The sequence below is a fragment of the Megalobrama amblycephala genome, linkage group LG6, assembly GCF_018812025.1.
Source record: "Megalobrama amblycephala isolate DHTTF-2021 linkage group LG6, ASM1881202v1, whole genome shotgun sequence".
Classification (NCBI taxonomy): Eukaryota; Metazoa; Chordata; class Actinopteri; order Cypriniformes; family Xenocyprididae; genus Megalobrama; species Megalobrama amblycephala.
In genome coordinates this window covers 20366135-20381321 of record NC_063049.1, presented here as the reverse complement: position 1 = coordinate 20381321, position 15187 = coordinate 20366135, and the positions used below count along the sequence as shown (strand labels likewise).

Sequence of the window (15187 nt, the reverse complement as noted above, 5' to 3'; positions counted from 1 at the left end):
TAACTCCGTATAGCTTTGTTTTGAATCTCTTATTTTTATTCATTGTTTCTTATATTATTATTACCTACCAATATAATATTGCCTACCACATTAATCTGACGTCACTAGCTTGTAATCTTTGAATCTAAATCGCTGTTACAACGCGTTTGCATATCCGCTAGCTTGTTAACTTGTCATCAGTCTCTCGCGCGCTCCTTTTTCAACGCGTTCATCAAACAGCTGTGGTAACTCGGATCAGTCTACAAACACGCTGAGTCATGTCATCCTCTCCTAGCATTGTTACCTGTTCCATTTATCACATGTTCAGCATAGCTCTCTGTCAGCGACGAGGGATTTACATGTCATAAATGTAGGGAAATAGTCAGGCTGACAGAGAGAATCTCAGAATTAGAGACACGCATCCAAACTTTAATCGAGGATAGTAAGAATGCAAGGGCTTCAGATACTGTTTTGGATGCGACTAGCTTAATGAACTCTGTACATTGTTCGGTTCCGGCTGTAGAGCCCGCGCAGCAGGGCACTTGGGTAACGGTGAGGCAGCCTAGCCGTGGAAAACACCACTCTTCCATTCCAATAAGAACATCAAACAGGTTCTCCCCACTCAGTGACGCTCCCACTGAGAATCCTGTTGAAAGTGCCCTAGTTATTGGCGATTCTATTACACGGAATGTGAAAATAGAGACATCAGCCACCATAGTCATATGTTTACCGGGAGCCAGAGCACCTGGCATCAAAGCAAATTTAAAATTGCTGGCTAATGCTAATCGTAAATACTCTAAAATTATTATTCACTTCGGCACTAATGATGTTCGACTTCGCCAGTCGGAGATCACTAAAATTAACATTAAAGAGGTGTGTGAACTCACAAGTACAATGTCAGGAGAAGTAATTTGCTCTGGTCTCCTTCCTGTTCGTCGGAGTGATGAGATAGTTAGCAGATTATCATCACTCAATGACTGGCTGTCTAAGTGGTGTCCGCACATGGAATCAATATTGATGCTGTTGAAATTCTGCAGCAGAGTGACGACATCTCAGATCATTATCTAGTCTTGTGTATACTACATTTAGTCAAGGCAGCTAAACTGCCCCCCTGCCATAAATATGGTAGAACCATCACTTCTACCACTAAAGATCGCTTTATAAATAATCTTCCTGATCAGTTTCATCGCCTTAGCATACCAGACAGCTTAGAAGACCTCGATGTTGCAACAGAAACTACTGCCTCTGTCTTTTCCAGCACATTAGACTCAGTTGCTCCTTTGCATTTAAAAAAGATTAAGGAAATTAATCCAATGCCATGGTTCAATGAGCACACTCGGGCCCTAAAGGTAGCAGCCAGAAAAATGGAGCACAGCTTTAAGAAAACAAAACTAGAAGTATTTCGCATTTTGTGGAGAGAGAGAATGATTGAGTATAGAAAGGCCTTAAAAACTGCTAGATCTGCCTATTTTGCAAAACTTTTAGAAGAAAATAAACACAACCCTAGGTATTTATTTGATACAGTGACTAAATTAACAAGAAATAAAGCTTCAGCTTCTGATGTTTCCAAAGAGCACAGCAGTAATGACTTTATGAACTTCTTTACTTGCAAGATTGATAATATTAGAGAAAAAATTATAACCATGCAACCGTCTACTACAGTATCGCGTCAGACAGTGCATTGTAGTGTCCCTGAGGAAAAATTCAATTCATTTACTGCTTTAGGAGAGGAAGAATTGTCTAAACTTGTTAAATCATCAAAATCAACAACATGTATGTTAGACCCTATACCGACTAAGCTATTGAAAGAGATGCTTCCAGAGGTCATAGATCCTCTTCTTAACATCGTCAATTCATCTTTATCGCTAGGATACGTACCAAAAACTTTTAAGCTGGCTATTATTAAACCTCTTATTAAAAAACCACAACTTGATCCTAGAGAATTAGTCAATTACAGGCCAATCTCAAATCTCACTTTTCTGTCAAAAATACTTGAAAAGGCAGTTTCATCACAACTATGTTCCTTTTTAGAAAGAAATAATATCTGTGAGGATTTCCAGTCAGGATTTAGACCGTACCATAGTACTGAGACTGCTCTCTTTAGAGTTACTAATGATTTGCTCTTATCATCAGATCATGGTTGTATCTCTCTATTAGTGTTACTGGATCTTAGTGCTGCATTTGACACTATTGATCACAATATTCTTTTAAATACACTGTTAGACTTTTTATTGTATTTTTGCGGTAACTTACTGGCAGCACTATTGCCAGTAAGTTACTGTAACTGCCCCTTTACAGTAGCTTAACTGTAAATGTGTTGTACAGTATGATGCCTTTACCGCAATTTAATTTTACAGTATGATGCCCTTACCGCAATTTCATTTTACAGTAATATACCCTTACCACAATTTAATTTTACAGTATGATGCCCTTACCGCAACTTATTTTTACAGTATAATAATATTACAGTAATTTTACTGTAATTTATTTTAGTTTTATTTTACATGTATGCTACAGAATTTAATAAATTCCAAATAAGTGATTTGAGTCCATGTATATCAATATATTTTTTATTCACTGTCACAATAAATTACATCCATTTTATTTATCATGATGCAACATAAAAAAAGAGACCTAGATTCATAACAAATCAAAGCAGAAATCATGACAATGCACAATAAAAAGCATGAACAAAACCTCCCAGTTGGTCTTAGCTGGTCTCCATACTGGTAAACAACTAATGGCGGATCTGAAACAAAACAAGAAAATGTGTGAGAAATGGTCATGAGTTTATTTAATCTAAATATGTTCATGAACAGATGAGGTAACAACTTGTGCAACAGCAGTTATTCCCAGTAGTGTACTGTTTGAATAGTATAGCTTTAAAATCCATTCCTCTAAAAAAAAACAAAAAAAAAAAACAACAACAAATGTAATAAAGGCATCATAAAAATAATAAATCGAGTTGATTAGACCACTCAGTTGATTATTTTTTAAGACGCCTTTATGACATTTTTTTTTTTATCTTTTAAGTTTCAGAGGAATGGATTTGGGATGGATGGAAAGAAACCTCTTAGGTTTCATAAAAAATGTGCTCCTCAAAATCAAAATCAAAAATCATGTATGAGCAAAGATATCACATTTAGTTTTAGTCATATGATTATTCAGGGCTCGACATTAAGGACTGCCCAATGGCCCGGGGCCAGTTTTAACAACGCACGGGACAGTAGACTGAAAGGTCACTTGCCCAATCGGGCCAGTGCTGTAGGGTGTGCGATATCAGTGTTTCCCATACATTAACTAGACTGTGGCGGCCCGCCACATTCTAATTTGTCCCGCCACAATCTCAAAATGAAACGGAAATTAGGCTTGTCGCGATATTAAAATGTGACAGTCGTCAATGATTTGTGCTTTTCTTATTCCGTACTGAGGGTGGCGCTGTTGAGCGTATATACGGGGAACCAGGTAGGAGGTTATTTAAGGAAGTGTGATTGCGTCTCTCGCTCTCTCTCTCTCGCGCTCTTTAGTCTTTGTTGTCAGGCGCGGGTTATTCCCGGTCATGGTCACGCTATCGGATGGCTTGTGAGTATTGTTGTTATAGCCCGCATTGCATTTATGTGTTAATGCTACATTTAATGCGGCGGTCTTTTTTCTGCTTTTAATGCTCACGATTCATATTTTGAGGAATATGTTTCCCTCATTGAATTTCGTAAAGCATTGGGAAGTTGTGATGAGAGCAATTTGCCGATTTGCGTGTAAATGGAGCGTTTGAGAGAGAGCTTTTCCCATTCCGGTTATGTTGTGGTTTAGACGCTAATTCAGGGCATTATATGTAACATTAGTATATTTTGAGGAAGGTTTTTTTTGCATAGGGAGTTTTTTTTTTCTTTTGGTGTTTATTTTGGCGCTCGAGTTGCCGAATTATTTTGTAAATATTGTGTGTGATGTAATGAATTGTGTTTCAGGCCCAGTAGTTCAATGAGTGACGGGGTAAGCAAATTAATGTTGTTGTTTTTTTTTCTTTTTTGTTGAACTTTGGATCCAGATGATTTATTTTTTATTTTTCCTTATGCCTGTTTTTCTCTTATGCGGTTGCTTAATTGTATCTTGATTCATTTTGTTCCTGCAGAAGATTTATTGCATTGCATTACTTATCTGAATTATTTAATTATTTGTTGATTTATCTGACACTCATTTATTGTTGTGAGGTAACTAAAAGGTAAATGTTTCTGGGCTTGGAATTAATAGTTGTGATTTATTTATTTGGGTTTTTTTTTTTTTTTTTTACTTTATTTTTTTTTTTTTGAGTTGAACATGCTGTACTGAATTGTAATGTAATATGGCTGGAATTGAATTTGAATAGAAAACTTTTAAATCAACTTCCTTGTGGTTCCTTGTTCTATTTGATCTATATAATAGAATTGATAATGTCATTCCTATGTGTAGTGTCTTTAATGATGAACTTAATTTAATAATTGTGGTGGTTTTTACCCCTGGCGCCCGAACCCAACCGTTAAAGGCCAAATACCGTCACAAAAATAACCGCCTGATAATTGCGCTCTTTCATATGGCAAAAGTGGGAGTCATAGAGCAAAAGAAATAGACTAGCACCAATTAAGTTTTCGTGCACTATATTCAAACTCATCTGAAGCCATTTCATAGCTTCATGTGAGGGATAGAAGAATATGTGCTTAAATTTAAGTTCACGGAAACTCGTCTTCCCTCCGCTGCAGCTGTCAATCATTCTCACAGCACGTCGTGTTCGGTAACGGCAGTCAGCAGCAGGCACGGTAAAACTCTCCAATATAATATATTCCCATTATAATACTTGACATGTACATAAAGGACTGTGGATTTGCATAAAATGACCTTATCTTGCTAGAGTTTATTGCTGTTTCTGAATGATCATCATACTGGCTACAGGGTGTCAGTTAGATCGCACAACACAAGGACTATGAATTCGCGTTACACGCACGCTAACTGGAATTTAAAAGGGAGAAGAAACATATGATTAATAAACTGTTAACTTAGATGTAGATATAAACAGGGATTCTCTTTGTGCCATGAACTTTTCAATGTGCAGTGCAACTGCGCACTGCGATTCCATGTTGCTTCAAGCACATCATTCTGCACCCGGGATGTGCATTAGCGTTTTTTTTGCTGCTGTTTTGAAGCGTTTCATATTATCCTGGTTTTGCACACTGAAAGATTATTAATAGCCTATTTTGTTCTGTCGTATCTATAGCTTGTTGCCCCATTAAAAATCTACACAATACATTTAAAATGAATGTCTTTTAATCTTACATTAATATAAATACATATAATTTTTACATATAAATATAAAGCTTATATATATATATATATATATATATATATATATATTTTTTTTTTTTTTTTTTCATTTTGTAATACAAATAGTAATTTTAAACTTTTTATTAACATTTTGTCAGTGTATCAAATCATGAATCGGATCGCGGTTCAAACCCACCAAACGGCTGAAATCACGTGACTTTGGTGCTCCGAACTGCAGATTCGACACACAGATTCATAATGCTCTGATGCTTCCTGAAGCAGTGTTGTGAAATCGGCCATCACTATATAAGTCGTTATTTCGTTTTGTTTTTGGCGCATCAAAAACGATTAATGTTTATATTTAATGTTGAACGATGTCTTTAGTACCTTTCTGAAAGTGCAATTACGTTGCTGCCTATGAGTGGTTCAGAAACCCTCAGATTTCATCAAAATTATCTTAATTTGTGTTCCAAAGATATCGCCGGCTAAAAAGTAATTAGTAATTTGAGTAGTTTTTGAGAAGAGTAATTTGTACTTTTACTCAAGTACTTTTTGACACCAGTACTTTTACTTGTAATTGAGTATTATTTCAGCAATGTAAAAGTACTTGTCCTGAAGAATCTCAGCACCAAACGCTAGAGATTACATCGCATCTGGTAACAAGAGTACACATAATTTTAAGAACTCTAATGATATCTTTACCCCCTGATATTGCATTGGTGATATAATTCAAACATATTAGAGGCATAGAGTATGAGCAGTGAGTAAGCTGGCCAAATTTCTGTCGAAAATAACTTACATGCTTAAAGCTGTCGACCCCCTGAACCATAGTCAGCATTTATAAATAAAAAGTAAAAAATAAAAAAATACATACATGTGTACAAATAAATAAATAAATAAATACCTTTGAGTGGAACAGTATGGCGTCTGTCTCACTAGCAAACATAACTACAAACAGACAGAGAGAAATACAACAAAATAGATTAATGACCATGATATCCTGTTATCATAATAGTTAAAGGGATAGTTCACCCAAAAATGAAAATTTTTTGTTTATCTGCTTACCCTCAGGGCATCCAAGATGTAGGTGACTTTGTTTCTTCAGTAGAACACAAATGATGATTTTTAACTGTTGCCGTCTGTCAGCGGTATAAAGCTTGTGAATGGTAACACAATCTGTAAGAGTAAAAAAAACACGCACAGACAAATCCAAATTAAACCCTGCGGCTCGTGACGACACATTGATGTCCTAAGACACGAAACAATCGGTTTGTGTGAGAAACCGAACAGTATTTCTATCTTTTTTTACCTCTAATACACCACTATGTCCAACTGCGTTCAGCACTCGGTTAGTGAGGTCTGATCGCGCTCTGACAACGGCAGTGATGTCTCGCGCTTATACTTCAATGAGTGCTAGACATCACTGCCACTGTCAGAGCGCGATCAGACCTCACTAAGCGAATGCTGAACGCAGTTGGACATAGTGGTGTTTTAGAGGTAAAAAATAATATAAATAGTGTTCGGTTTCTTGCAGAAACCGATCGTTTCATGTCTTAGGACATCAATGTGTCGTCACGAGCCGCAGGGTTTAATTTGGATTTGTCTGTGCGTGTTTTTCGACTCTTATAGATTGTGTTACCATTGACACGCATTATACCGCTGACAGACGGTGACGGTTGGAGTTAAAAATCATCATTTGTGTTCTACTGAAGAAACAAAGTCAACTACATCTTGGATACCTTGGGGGTAAGCAGATAAACATCAAATTTTCATTTTTGGGAGAACTATCCCTTTAAATAAATGATTACAACTACAAGCATTATAACATTATACTTGTCACCTATGTTACCTCATTTAGCTGATTATTTAGCCTACAGGCCTTTCAAGGACGATCTCACTGAAACAACCCGGGGTTAATGATTTTAAAATGTGAGACTTCTTTTTTTAAAAACATGTAAAAATCTTACAGACCCACAACTTTTCAACAGTAGTGTACTGAATGTTTGAGGTTTTGCTTACTATAGTCATCTGGTTCGTGGCCTTTGACAGGAGGTCGCTCAGCTCTGGGGTGCAGGAGGCCATCAGCATGGAAGGATCTACGAACACAACATGCAATTTGTCACAGAGCCAACAATATTTAGTATAAAATGCCAGGTTTATTACAAGGAACCAAGCTAGAGCAGAGGTGGAAAGAATAATATGCATCATATTTATAAAAAAAAAAAAAAAAAATTATATATATATATATATATATATATATATATATATATATATATCTTAAGATAACAAAATAGAGTGTAGAGTGTCAGTTAAGTTTGGATGTCAAAAAGTTCTTAACTAATATATTTAAAATATATAATTTTGCAAAATAAAATTGTAGATGCATGGTGATATAGGTTAGATATATTGAGAAATAAATGCATTTTAAAGAATTTAATGAGCTTTCTCAGTTCACCTGTGTTTCCTCCTCCTCTGTCAGCTTCCTCTTTGTTGTAGAGGGGGTTTTCTGTCACCCCTGAAATTGCAGAACATTATTTATCCATATTTGTTTACCATTAGAGATGAAAACATGTTTTAAATAGTTTCAGTTCATTTTCGCGCTCCATGTAAGTGACGTCACCGATTAACGGTACATCAACTTTTAGGTTAAATAAATTAGTTTACTATCATCCATTAACAATTTGCCAGCAAAACCTTTACAAAACTATTATAACATCACATCTACACATAAAGATGCGATTAAAAGCCCAAACTTTCATTAAACAAGGGCTCAAAATATAGAGTTAGTTAGCCAACCGCTTCTGACGGTTGAGATGCTAACGGACTTTTTCGAAGACACTAAATAATTTCTTTGAAGTAAATATTCAACAGAAGTGTGTCGATTACAAATAAGAAAGGTATCAGGAACAGTTATATATATTATTTGTGTGATTTTTTTGACTAAACTTACCTAAAATCAGTGAAAACAACAGCGAGACGGAGTCTTGATGCTTGACGTTTCCCCGTTTCCATGGTAACTAAGATCCGCTCCAGTGTTTGCTATTTTATAGTCTCGTGTAATCTCGCGATATCTCTTCAGACCGCAAAAAAATGAAAATGAGCATATAATTTCTATTTTCTGAAATATTGACGTACCAACAAACTGACACAGAAGTGGAAAATAGGCATAATAGGGCACATTTTATACATTATTATTATTATTATTATTATATGGTTAAACACTTGTTTTTTTAAGGTATAGTTTACGAGCTTATTTCAGCATTGATTTATAGGTGATTTTCTAAACCTATTTCAACTATTTTACATTTAATAATTTATCACTGTTGAAACATCAACTGATGTTACTTCAACCACATTTCAACGTTGAAGGTCGGTCATGTGCCGGCTGGGTATACAGTATATGGTTGGCAGCAACTAATACTTTCTTGTTAAACACTTGTTAGGCACTTTATTTAAACTTTTCAAATATTTTCTTCATTTTTATTAAATATAAATGCCTTTCTGATTTGTGATGGGAAAAGGGGTAAGAGCGAGTTTGGCGAATCGAACCCGGTTTGATCACATTAAAAACAATTTTCACACACCACACGTTCTACGGCCTATGCCACTATGCCATTTTTTGCGGTAAGTAACTGTAAAATTACAGCAAAGTCTAACAGTGTAGATTCGAAAATTAAGTTGGGATATTAGTGGAATTGCATTGTCATGGTTCAAATCATACTTATCTGACCGTTATCAGTTTGTAGTAGTAAACGTAGAAATGCCATATCGATCACAAATTCAATATGGAGTACCACAAGGCTCAGTACTAGGACCATTGCTTTTCACTTTGTATATGCTCCCCTTAGGAGATATCATTAGGAAGCATGGTCTTTAGTTTTCACTGTTATGCTGATGATACTCAGCTCTATATTTCTTTGCGCCCTGACGAAACTTACCAATTCACAAAATTAATGGAATGCATAGCTGATATAAAAAAACTGGATGACCAGTAATTTCCTACTACTAAATTCAGAAAAAACAGAGATTCTAATTTTTGGACCAAAAAACTTCTTCACATAATAACCTAGAATACTGTCTAACACTTGATGGCTGCTCTGTTAAGTCTTCATCATCAGTTAGGAACCTGGGTGTGCTCTTCGATACCAATCTTTCATTTGAAGGCCATGTTTCTAGCATCTGTAAAACTGCATTCTTCCATCTTAAAAATATATCTAAACTACAACATATGCTCTCAATGAAAAATGCAGAACAGTTAGTTCATGCGTTCATGAACTGAAGGCTAGATTACTGTAACACTTTACTGGGTGGTTGTTCTCGCAAAATCAAGCTATGTTCATATATTTATTGTCCAACAATTCCAATTTTTCTGATGCATGTCCTTAATTTAATTTCATATGTTGGTATTAATTCAGTGTTTATAATGCTAATACTTTAACTGAATTTTAACCCAAACTGACTGGGTTTCTAACCAAAGGTTTTGTGAAAAAAGTGGAAGACTTAAACACAAAGTCTGTAAAATAAACTGTTAAAAGGATTTCATGATCACTAGTGATAATATTTTATTCAGTGTTGTCATCATTCAGGTTGGATTTTAACTTTAAAGTACTTTTTTTTTTTTTTTTAACAAAGCAGCTGATATTGCCATAGGAACTAGTGGACTGCCGAGTCGCTTTCACCACAAAATGGCGAAAACGCAGGGCTGCTGCTGGGCGCCGGTGTTGCAATGGAACGTTCTATTGAGTGTCGCTTCTTGTTAGTGTATATTCTTTGTTCTAGGGTTAGGGCCCACTGGTCATGGGGCCAGAGCCCACAATGGTCTTAGCAAACTTCCAACTGGGTTTCTTACAGTGGTGTAAAGTATTTCAGTACTTATGTAATTAGTTATTGTACTTAAGTATCTTTTTGGCTTCTTTGTAGTTTTACTGAGTATCAAAGATAGCAACTTAGCTATTCTCTACTTGACTACATTTTAAAGTATGTACTCTTTACTCCAATGCATTTGTTAGTGCATTAGCAGGTAGTTGTGAATCACAGGTGTTTCATATGAGATGAGGCAGGGTTGCCAACTCTCACGCATCTGGCGTGACACTCACGCTTTCAGCATCAATCTCACGCTCTCACGCACACGCAAGAAATGTCACGCCAAAATCCATTTTTCTCCCCTCTCAATCCGTTACTTTCTGTTGATGACTAGACCACAGTGTATTAATGACAGGAGAGGAGTTTAAGGCCCACAGCTGTTACATCTCCCTACAACGTTCTCACTGCAGTATTCTCTGGTCGTTGATTGGCTGAAAACCTTGCACCTGATACGTCAGTTGCGTGTGAGAAGTTCAGAGAGAGTTCGGAACATAGGGTCGGAGTCGGCACGTGTGAAAGTTTGGAAGACAATCAAGGTAAGCAAATAATAAAATGGTGAGCCTTGTCACTACAGACGTAGCCTTGCCTAATCAGTCTGTGTGCCGAGACTAAGTTACAGACTTCAACTATAGTTGCAAATGTTGTCTGACGTGCATTATGATGTGGGCTAGCTAAATTGCTCAATAAAAATAGTCTCATGTAGGGTCCGAAATTAACACCCGCCAAGCGCCAAATGCGGGTAGATTTTCCGTTTGGCGAGCAAATCTCAAAAGGCTATCCGCCACACTGGCGGGTTAATGTTCATACCAAAATATGAAATTTTCAGCGCGCACGAGCAGAGAGAGAGAGAGAGAGAGAGAGAGCCCCGGCCGCGCGCGCGCACTCAATATACAGAGCGGCCAAAGTGTCAAGCTTCCCCGTACTTTTTGACAAGCGTCTTTGACAAAGCGGCCAGAGCTTCTTTGCAGCTCAAGTCGGCGGCGGTGTGTACGTACAGTTAACGCTCTATTTGTTGAGGGCACTGAGGAAAAAGGATATGTGAAGCTCCTGCCACTGGAAGAAGCGGTCGCCGCCCATTTGTAGCCGCGCAGAACGTCTTCAGCACTCCCGGATCGTGCACACTCCGCCGCTGGCCAGGCTGCTTCTGCTTTACACACCATGGCCGTTATTTTCTCGAGAAAAGGAGTTTTCTCATAGCGTTTGCAACGCAATACTCGTTCCCTTATCTCGCAGGGAACCGAGGTTACGTAAGTAACCGAGTACGTTATATACGTTTTGTTATATAACAACCGATATGACAACTTTAGCACATTTATCAGCTATACATTCATTCAGTGTTTTCCATTAATGACCCTCTGCTGCCGCCACCGTTTCATAATGAACTGAAAATTTAAAACATACTACGTTTGCCAACGAACTAAAACTGTGATATGGCTTTGTGCCTTCTATAAAACAGCAAAAGACAGTGATTAAGTATATATACAGTCTGTCTGTGCTGCGTGTTTTAAAGTGTGCAAATTGAACTAAGAAACAGCATTGACTTGTACCTGGGCATTAAAAAGGGTTCAAACATTTTTTTTTTACAATACCAGCTGATCGCGTGCACACTGTACATGGGTTGAAGCTCTTAATTTTGAGTTTCCAGAGTGCACCAGATTGATGCATTTAACCTTAAAATGTACAAAATTTTCTTACAGGGGGGCATGCCCCCGGACCCCCCTAGCGGAGGTACACCCAACAAATTTTTACAAATTACAGTGTCAAATATTGTACATTTTCTAAACAAGAATATGACAACAAAAGCTCCTTTCAAGTCAGTAAAGCTATTAATAGAAAATTGAAATGTCTTTGGACAAATATAGATTTGGGCTAAGCCCCGAATGTTTACAATGTCTGGCTCCGCCCCTGTCAGGTAACAAAACTGACAAAAAATAAAATAAATTATTTCACCCCAATGATACTAAGTAAACATGGACTGACATTGATTTTTAAAATTAGAGTTACCAAACATTTTCTCCATGCACAAGCGCAAACTGAAATTTTTACAAAGTCTCACTCCAGCCAAAGTCCCAAAGTTGGCAACCCTGGATGAGGACATGGCTGCAGCCGGTGAGGAGAACGAAACCAGTCCAGTGCAAGTAGGCTTTGGATATTTCCTAACATTATTTTATTTATCCCACTATACAAAGAGACCATTTTGAAGGATATTGGTTTACTTATGCTCTTTTGAGCACTTGAGCTTAAATGAGACTTGAGTGTTTGTTGACGTTTTAAAGACTGTTGTCAACCCTGATTTATTGCTGAGGTGTTCATTTTTTTTTCTTTTTTCTCCAAAAATCACCTATTTCATATTTTCACTGGCTGCCATGTCTCTTGGTGTTGAGGACATCTTGAGCCTACATTCAGTACGAGTAAAATACTTGGGAGTACAGTTAAAATACTCTAAGACTTTTACTCAAGTTGAATTGGAACTGGTGACTTAACTTTCGTTAAAAGTTAAGTTTCGTTTCGTTTTTGGCGTCGTTTTCCATGTAATGTATCTGTACTTTTACGCTGGTTTTCAGGTAGCCTATATTCTTTACACCTCTAGCTTTTTATTATTTTCAGACAGTAAAGGAAACTCAGGACTGACTTCTCATATAGTTAATAAACTGCTCTGGAATGTGAAATTTTGATTTGTATTTTGCTAAATGTCTTATAAATAAGACTTTAATGGTGTGCCTCAGACACTCGGAGGCGCTACAGGATAGAAGACTGATGTTGCATTCATTCATACGCTCTTCAGCGCCCTCTAACGAGAGCCTGCTGTATAGTGAGGTCCATAGATTTGGGTGAATAGTTACCATTTCCACTTTTAAGAAGCCTACCTCCAAATCTAATACATTGCTCTTTTGTTTTGTCGTGTATGTGGTGTTTGCTTTACAAATTATCAATACTACATGTACTGGAGTGACTGCCATAGTGCATAGGAAAAAGTTTATATTTGAAAGATCTTAGATTATATGTAACACAAATTAGATGTAATCAGTTCAATATAAAGAGAAATGTATTATTTGTTACAACAATTGTCAGCATCATGTTTTCCTCCTGCCGTTTAAAGGGGGTAGGTGGGCTGGTGAAGTGACTTGTCACCAATTTTCACTTGTGCTGCATTTACTGCTGGATCCAGACACCCAAATAAACAGTGGCTGATCCAATGCCGTTGACACACAACACACCACAGCCATTGTTTGACACCATCTGCTGAACACCATAAAGAGATACGCTGAACAGAATGTGGGAGAATTTCAAGACAATGCATAGAGTTGGTACTTGAAGAGGAAGGCAGATGCTGTAGTTTAAAATAGCTTTACAGATTTCTCTCACGTTCCCATAAAGTGCGTAGTGGATGGTAAACGACCCCATATGTGTGCAAAGAGCAAGTCTCTTTGGCTTTTAAAGGCATTCTTTTGAAAACCAAACCTAATGCTGTTAGGCAGTAATGCAGTCATTATCCTGCTGAGCTGAGTAAGCAAACACACATACCTCCTGTGTTACCTTAACACATACACACACACAGTCTGAACAGAGAACATCACTGATGTTAAGATGTTCTCAGCTTCATTAGTAATTCATCAGCTTCATTAGTAATGACTTTAATTTATAGAATCTAATGAATCGTAAATGTACTCTCTATGAATATTCCAGTATTAATCCGTATATAGTCATATTCCAATTACATAAATGTAATGTAAATACATTAACCTAAATGCCATAAACAGATTATGCCAATATTCCAGTTTCTATAGAACTCTCAGTAAGAAAGCTGTCACATGTCTCTCAGAATTTGGGGTCATATAAAGCCTTTATTCTGAATATCCACCACTGAACATTCATTTATAATTGAACATGTCAAAATGAAAGTAATTCAGGCTGATATTAGATAATCTGCTTGTTCTTGTACACTTTAGCATACTTTCCAAGAGTATATTATATTACAGAAATAAGTTACTTAATTGAATGCAATATTTTCAGACACTTAATTGCATGTTAATTGCAATGAAATTAACATGTATTATAGTTTAAATTTATATTAAATATTATTACTACCTGAACTTTAAAGTGCTTTTTTGACCCAGTCAAGTTTCATATTTCCTGATGTTGTCTTTGAAATATGGTTAAAGTATACTCCCAAATGTACCGACAAGCATTTGTTAAAATAAAATACTTTAGTGCAATTCCTACTGAAACTTGTATTTAAATATATTTATAGTTACACATTTCTAAAAATAAAGTTGCATTTGAAATATCGACTTTAAATGTAATATCGAATACATAATATTGCACCACAGTTAAAATTATAATCAAGTACATGTTCTTTAGTAGCCAGTGGTACTTTAGTAGTCTTCACATCAAAATAAGTGTACTTCTTTCAATCATGACAAAAGATGATTTAAACATTATAATTTAAAATTTACTTTAAAGTAAAACCTTTAAATTGGCTTTTAATTATTACAAAATGCACTTTTTGACAGTATACGTTAAGAGACTGTCGTAAATACTCTTTTTAAGTACACTTACAGTGAGTGTTTTTTTAATTCATTATTATAAAATGGTTAGTTAATGTCCTTGATTATGATTGGTCAATAGCTGTGTTTTATTCACGATAAAACACGGCTATGACCGCTTCACCCAACGGTTCTGTGCTTAGCCACCACTCCGGGTCAGTCCTTTGTTCATATTAAAAAATCTGTTTAAATGTCCGATGTATTATCTTGTCCTTTTAACAGTTAAGGGGTTTTCCCATGTCTGACAGCGCTAGTCAAAGCATTTGTCAGTTGCGTCTAGTTCCGTGTTCACAACAATTCAGTCTTTTCAATGTAAAAGTCTTCGCTACGGACTGACACACTCATAAAGACAGTCTTTGCCGCCATCTAATGGCGCAATAATGTAACTTCTGTTGCTGTTCACGGTCAGGGACTATTTTTTCCGGCGGAAGGAAGGCTTTTAGTGAAAGTTTACCTCATGAAAGTTGCATTGATACATATTTTTGGCTTTAATATTTGTATTGTGT

The 15187-nt window shown here is 36.5% G+C and overlaps 1 long non-coding RNA gene across 1 annotated transcript; it reads right to left on the bottom strand.

Annotated features, from left to right (window-relative positions):
- Positions 1 to 2533: 2533 nt before the first annotated feature.
- Positions 2534 to 8364, bottom strand: LOC125270074. The gene is made up of 5 exons (XR_007185245.1): positions 8222 to 8364; positions 7727 to 7786; positions 7291 to 7367; positions 6176 to 6219; positions 2534 to 2728 (listed from the first exon to the last, which is right to left on the bottom strand). It is a non-coding gene; the product is annotated as an uncharacterized LOC125270074 (long non-coding RNA).
- Positions 8365 to 15187: the final 6823 nt, after the last annotated feature.